This window comes from Macrobrachium nipponense, chromosome 39, assembly GCF_015104395.2.
Source record: "Macrobrachium nipponense isolate FS-2020 chromosome 39, ASM1510439v2, whole genome shotgun sequence".
Taxonomy (NCBI): domain Eukaryota; kingdom Metazoa; phylum Arthropoda; class Malacostraca; order Decapoda; family Palaemonidae; genus Macrobrachium; species Macrobrachium nipponense.
Window position 1 is genome coordinate 27,335,118 of NC_061099.1, and position 7,500 is coordinate 27,342,617.

Sequence of the window (7,500 nt, forward strand, 5' to 3'; positions counted from 1 at the left end):
TTTACATTTAGGTATTGCATTTTGCTTTCCGTCTTATATCTTCTGTTTATTTTATGATATTTATATTCTGGTGCGCATCTCCTTTTTCTTGACAGCTTATTTAACAGGAGTTGATAATCATAAGATTATCATTAAACTAATTACCATTTGAACAAATCTTACAACAGAAATAATCACTTCGACCAAACAAACCGCGTTAAAAATCAAAATGATTGCATAGATTTTAATTACCACAGACAAGTGAGTTATAAAGATTATGAACCTTTCCCTGCGATAAATAAGAAATGTGAAAATTGAACCTCCTGCGTAATCACAATGTTTAATAATGTATTGCTTGATCATTAAAAAAATTAAATTCCAGTCTTGTACTTCTGACTAGAGAGAGAGAGAGAGAGAGAGAGAGGAGAGAGAGAGAGAGAGAGAGAGATTTCCAACAAGATACCATATTGAGGAAAGGAAAAAAGTAAAATCTTTTTTATGGAGAAAAATAACAATTGCAGATATTTGTGGAATGCGAAGAAAGAGTCCTACAGTAATTAAACGACAAAACGAAAGTAATGCGTAGGAATATGACCAGTGAGAATATTATCACCCAGATAAGTAATTTATTTTACGGTTTGGTTTTAATTGGTGAACTGGCGTCTTGTCGATTCAGCGGAATAAGGGCATATGCGTGTGTGAATAAAATGTGAAGTTTAATTTAAATCAGGAATAATTTCTGACGTCATTGTTTAGAATAAACTAAGAATATCCAATATATCTGTGTGAATGGATGGATATATTTATATATTCATCCAAATGGAAAGCTTTAGCTGTTTATGATTTCGAGCGAAACTATTTTGTTTATTAATATATATATATATATATATATATATATATATATATAATATATATATATATATATATATATATATATATATATATATATATATATATACCGTTTCCAGTTAGAATTCGAATGGGATTTTTTAATTTTTTGTTAAAATAGGAGAATTATTGAAGAGATATCATTTGAAAACTATCTAGCCTGAGAGATCAATAAGTCGTGGTAATTTCTAATTAAAGCTGACTTTACGAGTACCAACCTTTATAAACGATTGTTCTTTTTTCCTAAGGTTTTTGAAGCTTTTGATTGACATGTCCTGTTACTGCCCTTGCCAAATATTCGTGTGTATTATTTTTCTTTTTGTGTGTTTTTTTTTTTTTTTTTTTTTTTTTTGCTCATTGTACATTGAACCCACTATGTTTTTACTAAATACTTATTGTGGCCTATGCGCATGTTTTACCTTCCGTGCCGTTGTAATTCATTCAATTTCAGCCCCCCCACCACCCTCAGTTACCCGATTTATAACCGATGTTTCCCTGTAAATGTTTGATATTTGGGTGTGAGGAAAACATCAGTGAACGCTAAAAGCTCTCGTAAAAAATGCATAACAAAACAAACAACTTGAAAAATTTTATCGCCTTGTCTTTAAAAAGATAGTTGTTGATTATATATTTACTGATTTTTTTTTTTTTTTTGTCATGTGTAAAAATAAAAAGTAAAAATCTCAAAGGTTGTTGATGTTTGAGTTCTTTCCTGAGGTCAAAGTAACGTATACGTAGTTAGCAGTGTAAATGTTTTTTTTATTTACCTTCCATATAGGCATTCCTTGTAGTGGTTTTATCTCATTCATAGAAAGGTCTCTCGTGCATATTTGTAATGAGGTTATGTTTTGGATTTAAAGGGTTGATCTATTTGTTTAGGCAGATGGGTTTTTCGCTTCACGTGTATTTTGCTTGCTTATAAATAATTAATGATAAACTGGGTTCTGCTCGTGGTTAGGCGTCCACAGAGAACGTTGGATCAATAAGGCTAAGATTCTTTTTATGAGTTTCAACGTTTATCCTTACGCACTGGCATATCCTGTTTAAGGATGTCAAGTCTTCCGTCGTTATATAACTTGCTTGGCTTTAGTCATACTGTGAATTATAGCTCTACTTACACGATGAACTGAAGCAGTACAACAGTTTGGTATAATGATATTTTACCGATCTTTAGAACTGCTTTACGAATCACATTTTTAAAATGAACATTAAGAAAAGCATTAATATAATGATTCGAGATTACTCATTGCAGTGTATCTTTAGAAAAAGTCTTTTTCCTTCAGTTTTTGCTACTGCCATTTTATTAGACACCTACGTAGTTGTTTTGATTTGTAAGTGCTTCTAGTGAAGAATTCTTATGATTAGATCAACTTTTTGCGTCACCAGAATCATAGCGAGTTTCTTCAAGATAAGATTGCGTCGCCAGATAATCTTTAATGAATGAATCAATCAATCTTCAAGAGAAGAAACTAAGTATGTAATATAGTTTACGACTCCTGCAGCAACTTGACCAAATTCAAAGTCTACGTTCAAGCAGAGAAATTCTTTCATGACATTGAACAAGAGGTTGAAGAGTCAAGAGTCCAAGAGAATCTTAATTTGTCTGAGGACAGGCTGAAGTATTAGTGTTGCGAGAATGAAGTCAGTTTCCATGCTGTTGTAAGATAGGGAGCTGGAACTGGATATGAAAGCATGGCATATGGAAGTGAAGATGAAATGCTAGTAATGAGACCGGCAGCAGTTATTTTTGCCAACTAGAATGCGAAATCAGAGAGAGAGAGAGAGAGAGAGAGAGAGAGAGAGAGAGAGAGAGAGAAAGGGTCAAGTCGAGAGAGAGAGAGACTGTGTATCATCTCGAGGGAGAGAGAAAGAAGGCTAAAGTCGAGAGAGAGAGAGAGAGAGAGAGAGAGAGAGAGAGAGAGAGAGAGAGAGAGAGAGATGGTACGTCCCGACAGTGAAGATGTAAGGTAATGTAAATCTCGTAAGAGAGAGAGAGAGAGAGAGGGTTGGCTCTAACTTCAATTTCAGGTCTCTCTCTCTCTCTCTCTCTCTCTCTCTCTCTCTCTCTCTCTCTCTCTCTCTCTCAAAGTAGAAGGGGAGGAGAAAGTAATTTACTTGAGATGAGCAGTAGGAACGTTGAGCTTTTTGATGTTCGTAAAAATTTTGTACTCATTAGAAAATTGATGAAAGACCCTAAGGCCTTCCTCGAGTTGTTTCAAAAAAAGAAAAAAAAAACGTTAGCAACCCAATTCGAATGGGACGAGAAGTTTTGGGACCATTTTAGTTCTGAACAAATTTTTGAAGGTAATGCGAGGATGCGTTACTGGAAATTCAATGAAGACGAATGTGTAGGTTATGATATTGTTTAAAGATTGTATTATATCCTATAAAATTATAGACACTTACAGGCAACGGTTTAGTAATCATATTCGTAAAGGTGCTGGAAGGACCATGTTGAAAAGATTGATATTTTGAGTAGATTTTCACTATTGAAAAGTAGATTTTTTAAATACTTTTTTTTTGAGTAGATTGCTTTACTATAAATGAAAAGGTTCGTAGATAACAAGGCCTTTGTGTCATTACTGGAATTTACGTTAGATTTGAATGATTTGAAATATAGAATCCCCCTCTAATATAAAAAAAAGATTATACAGAAGAGACAGAAATCTTTAGCTGAACCTGCCGGTTTGCTCACTAATCCATAAAAGGAGAGGAGCTGTGAGGACATGTTGAATTAGTCAAGCTTCTGGAAGCCTCTGCGATAGAGACGAAGAAGCTTATAGAGAAATAATAATGTAGCTAATATGTATCGTTCAATTCAATGAAAACCGATAACATATATTTGAATGTTGTAGCGTGGATTGACAGAAATCAAAGCATTATCATCATCAGAAAAACAATGAGCATATCGGCCAGTGGAAAATAGGCAACCATCTTTAAATACTGACACAACAATCGCATAGAGAAGAGCTTGAAGAATTGAAAAAAAAGTGATGAACTTACCGAAAACATAAAGTCTACTTATAAGAGTTGATACTAATTTTAGAAGTGATGCTAACATTACTCACTGAACGATTTTTTATGATGATATTCTTATCCCGTTTCACGGATGTTCATGCGTTAAGAAATACTTTTGTTTTTCAGCATCGTTACTGACAATTTTTACTAAAATTGAGAGCATAATTAAAGGGAAAAGTGGATCTTCTTGTCCCAGGTTGCGCGACGTTACACGACGTCAGTAAGTTGGGACCTGTCGTCGCGGCCCTCTCTTATATTACCGTAAATTCTTCACCTATGTAAAGTAGTATTATTGATGATGAAAATCAAGAAATAATTAAGATATGAGTATTTCTGTTGCTAATTTTTTACTGTATCTATAGTCGACGATTTTGTGTGTTCTTTAGAACAATGACAAATAAAATCATCTTGTATTTGAACAATCTTTACATCTTCATGAAGAGTTTTGTAAACCACTGTTGTTATTATTATTATTATTATTATTATTATTATTATTATTATTATTATTCCATTTTATTGACTCACGTGATTATGAGTTTTCTTTGGATTATTATTATATTATTATTATTATTATTATTATTATTATTATTATTATTATTATTATTATTATTATATTTATTGCGTAATAAATCTATGTAACTCAGTTTAATTTCATGAAATGTCAAAACAATTATCAGATGTGATTATGATCATTATAATAATCTTGTCACCTGAGTTAAAAATCAGTATATACCATAAAACCAATGATTCTGGCAGACAAAGTAGACCAGTAGGGAAAAAGAAAAAGAAAAATAATAAGAATAGACTGTAGTACAAGAAAAAGAATCAGATATTAATCCAGAAAGGAAGTCGAGGAGTAACATCGAAAATTGTTCTGTATTGGGGAAGAGAATAAAGCACAAAATCGTTGAGCAAGTGATGGCAAGAGCAGAAAATTAATCTTCGTAGCATTAAACGATTTTTTTTAATCAGGCTGTGGACGCCTGAGGAATAAATGATTATAGCGCCCTTTAGTCTGCACTTGATCCGTATTACTGCTGTAAACACGAATGTTTTAAGTAGATTTTCATTTTCCTCTAATATTCGTTATTGCTAAGGCTACGCTTCTTTTTATTCACTGGTACTTTTACTTATGCTACTTAGGCCATCGAGAGAGATAAAAATTAGTAAGAATTAGCTGCTATTACTTGAAACTGGTATAATAAGTATTCAAGCAATATTATGTAATTGAGTGAACAATGTCATCTTCAGTAAATATATGACATGTAATGTGTGTACCCTTTTGTTCAGGAATTATGCATCATGAATGAGAATATTGGCTTAAAGAAAATACGTAAAATAAACATTAAGAATATATGACCCATCGGTATTATCTGTTCCAAATTCTATTACACAGAACATAAGCTCCACGTATCTGCCATTAATGCTCCAATAAAAAAAAATTTCTAAGTACAATTTATGGATACGGCTCAGATTACCTCTTTAGCTTTTAGTATGGCAGAATGAGAATCTCTTTGTAAGAATAGAGTCCCGCCCCCCCATCTCCAATACGCCGTGTTTTTTTTTTTTTTTTGTTTTTTTTTTTTTTTTTTCAGGTTATTTGAGAAAATATAAAAGTATGCTGCTGACCCTATCAGAATGGAACGTTGAAGGTCACTCTCTTATATAGGGATTTAGAAAATGTATTTTATCATTTTTTTTAATTGAAATAAAGCAAAAAAAAATGGGCACTAGGAAATTAACCCCGGATGAACGAGAAAAAATATGCTCAATTCCACATAATTAGCTGCAGACAACTCCAGAGAGAGAGAGAGAGAGAGAGAGAGAGAGAGAGAGAGAGAAGAGAGAGAGCAGAGAGAATCCAATCCAGAAAACGCTGGAAGCTTTCCAGCTATTATTTCTCACTTTTTAATGAGTAACATGCCCCAAGGGTGAAAGCCTTTAATTAGTTCCCATAAATGGGGTCCGACTGTTTCATACTCATTATATTGTGTCACTTTTAGAGGACTGATTAAACATACCCTGATGTTTCTGTGGATGTTTCTGTGGGGCGAAAATTTTACCTCTTTGGCGCTTCTGCAAAACGCCGGAGGTTTTTCTCTTACTCAGGAGGTTATTACGACTTCGTTCCAAAGGAGGCTGTTGGGCTGCTCTCAAACTCGGCACGACATTTTTTTCTTTTATTGTGTCATATTTTTATTCATTTAATCTGCATTTTTTACTCACATTTTATTATCAGTTTCTTGAGCATTTTTGTTATTTTCTTGTTTATCATTAAATTAGCATTTTTATTATTTTTCGTCATATTTTTATCATTTAATTTAGCATTTTGATTATTGTTTGTATTTTTATTATTTAATTAACATTTTTCTTATTCATATTTTATCATTTAATTAGCATTTTTGTTATTTTCTTCGTATTTTTTAATCATCATTATTAGCGTTTTTTTTTCTTTTTTTGCTTCTCATTTGTATTATTTAATCAGGATTTTTTATTCAAATTTTATCACTTAATTAGCATTTTTTTATTATTCTCTTCACATTTTCATAATTAATAATTTTTTTTATTCTATTTTATCATTTGAGTTAGCATTTTTTATTATTTTTCTTCGCATTTTTATGATTTAATTAGAAACTGTTTTGTATGTGCACCTTCAAAAATTGTTATTTGTCAGTAATTATCTGAAATCTTCTCTTCTGTTTGTTTTGTGAGGATTTTTGAATTTTATTATTATTATCATTATTATTATTAATATTATTATTATTATTATTATTAATTATTATTATTATTAATAATAATAATAATAATAATAATAATAATAATAATATAATAAAAATAATAATAATAATAATAATAATAATAATAATAATAATAATAATAATAATAATAATAATAATAATAATAATAATAATAATACCTGCAGTAATAAGTGGTACGCGCACCACCTGAGGTAGTGAAAGAAAACGATCAGGCAAAGATCCTCTGGGACTATGGTATCAGAACAGATAGGGTGATATGTGCAAATAGACCAGACGTGACGTTGATTGACAAAATCAAGAAGAAAAGTATCACTCATTGATGTCGCAATACCATGGGACACCAGAGTTGAAGAGAAAGAGCGGGATAAAAAATGGATAAGTATCAAGACCTGAAAATAGAAATAAGAAGGATATGGGATATGCCAGTGAAATTGTACCCATAATCATAGGAGCACTAGGCACGACCCCAAGATCCCTGAAAAGGAATCTAGAAAAAACTAGACTGAGTAGCTCCAGGACTCATGCAGAAAGAGTGATCATAGTAAGAAAAGTGATGGACTCCTAAGGAGGCAGGATGCAACCCGGAAGCCCACACTATAAATACCACCAGTCGAAATTGGAGGACTGTGATAGAGCAAAAAAAAAAAAAAAAACAAAAAAAAAAAAAATAATAATAATAATAATAATTACTGTTGTACTCTCTGCAATATTTCGTGGTTTAGGAAAGAAAATGAAGTTAGCCATCCCAAGAAGTGGTCAAGGAATTCTGGAATAAGTTGTGTATAATAAGAAGAGCCAGTGACAGTAAAAGTTTCTGATAACCAAAATAAACACGTATAAATTTTTCAAGAATGGC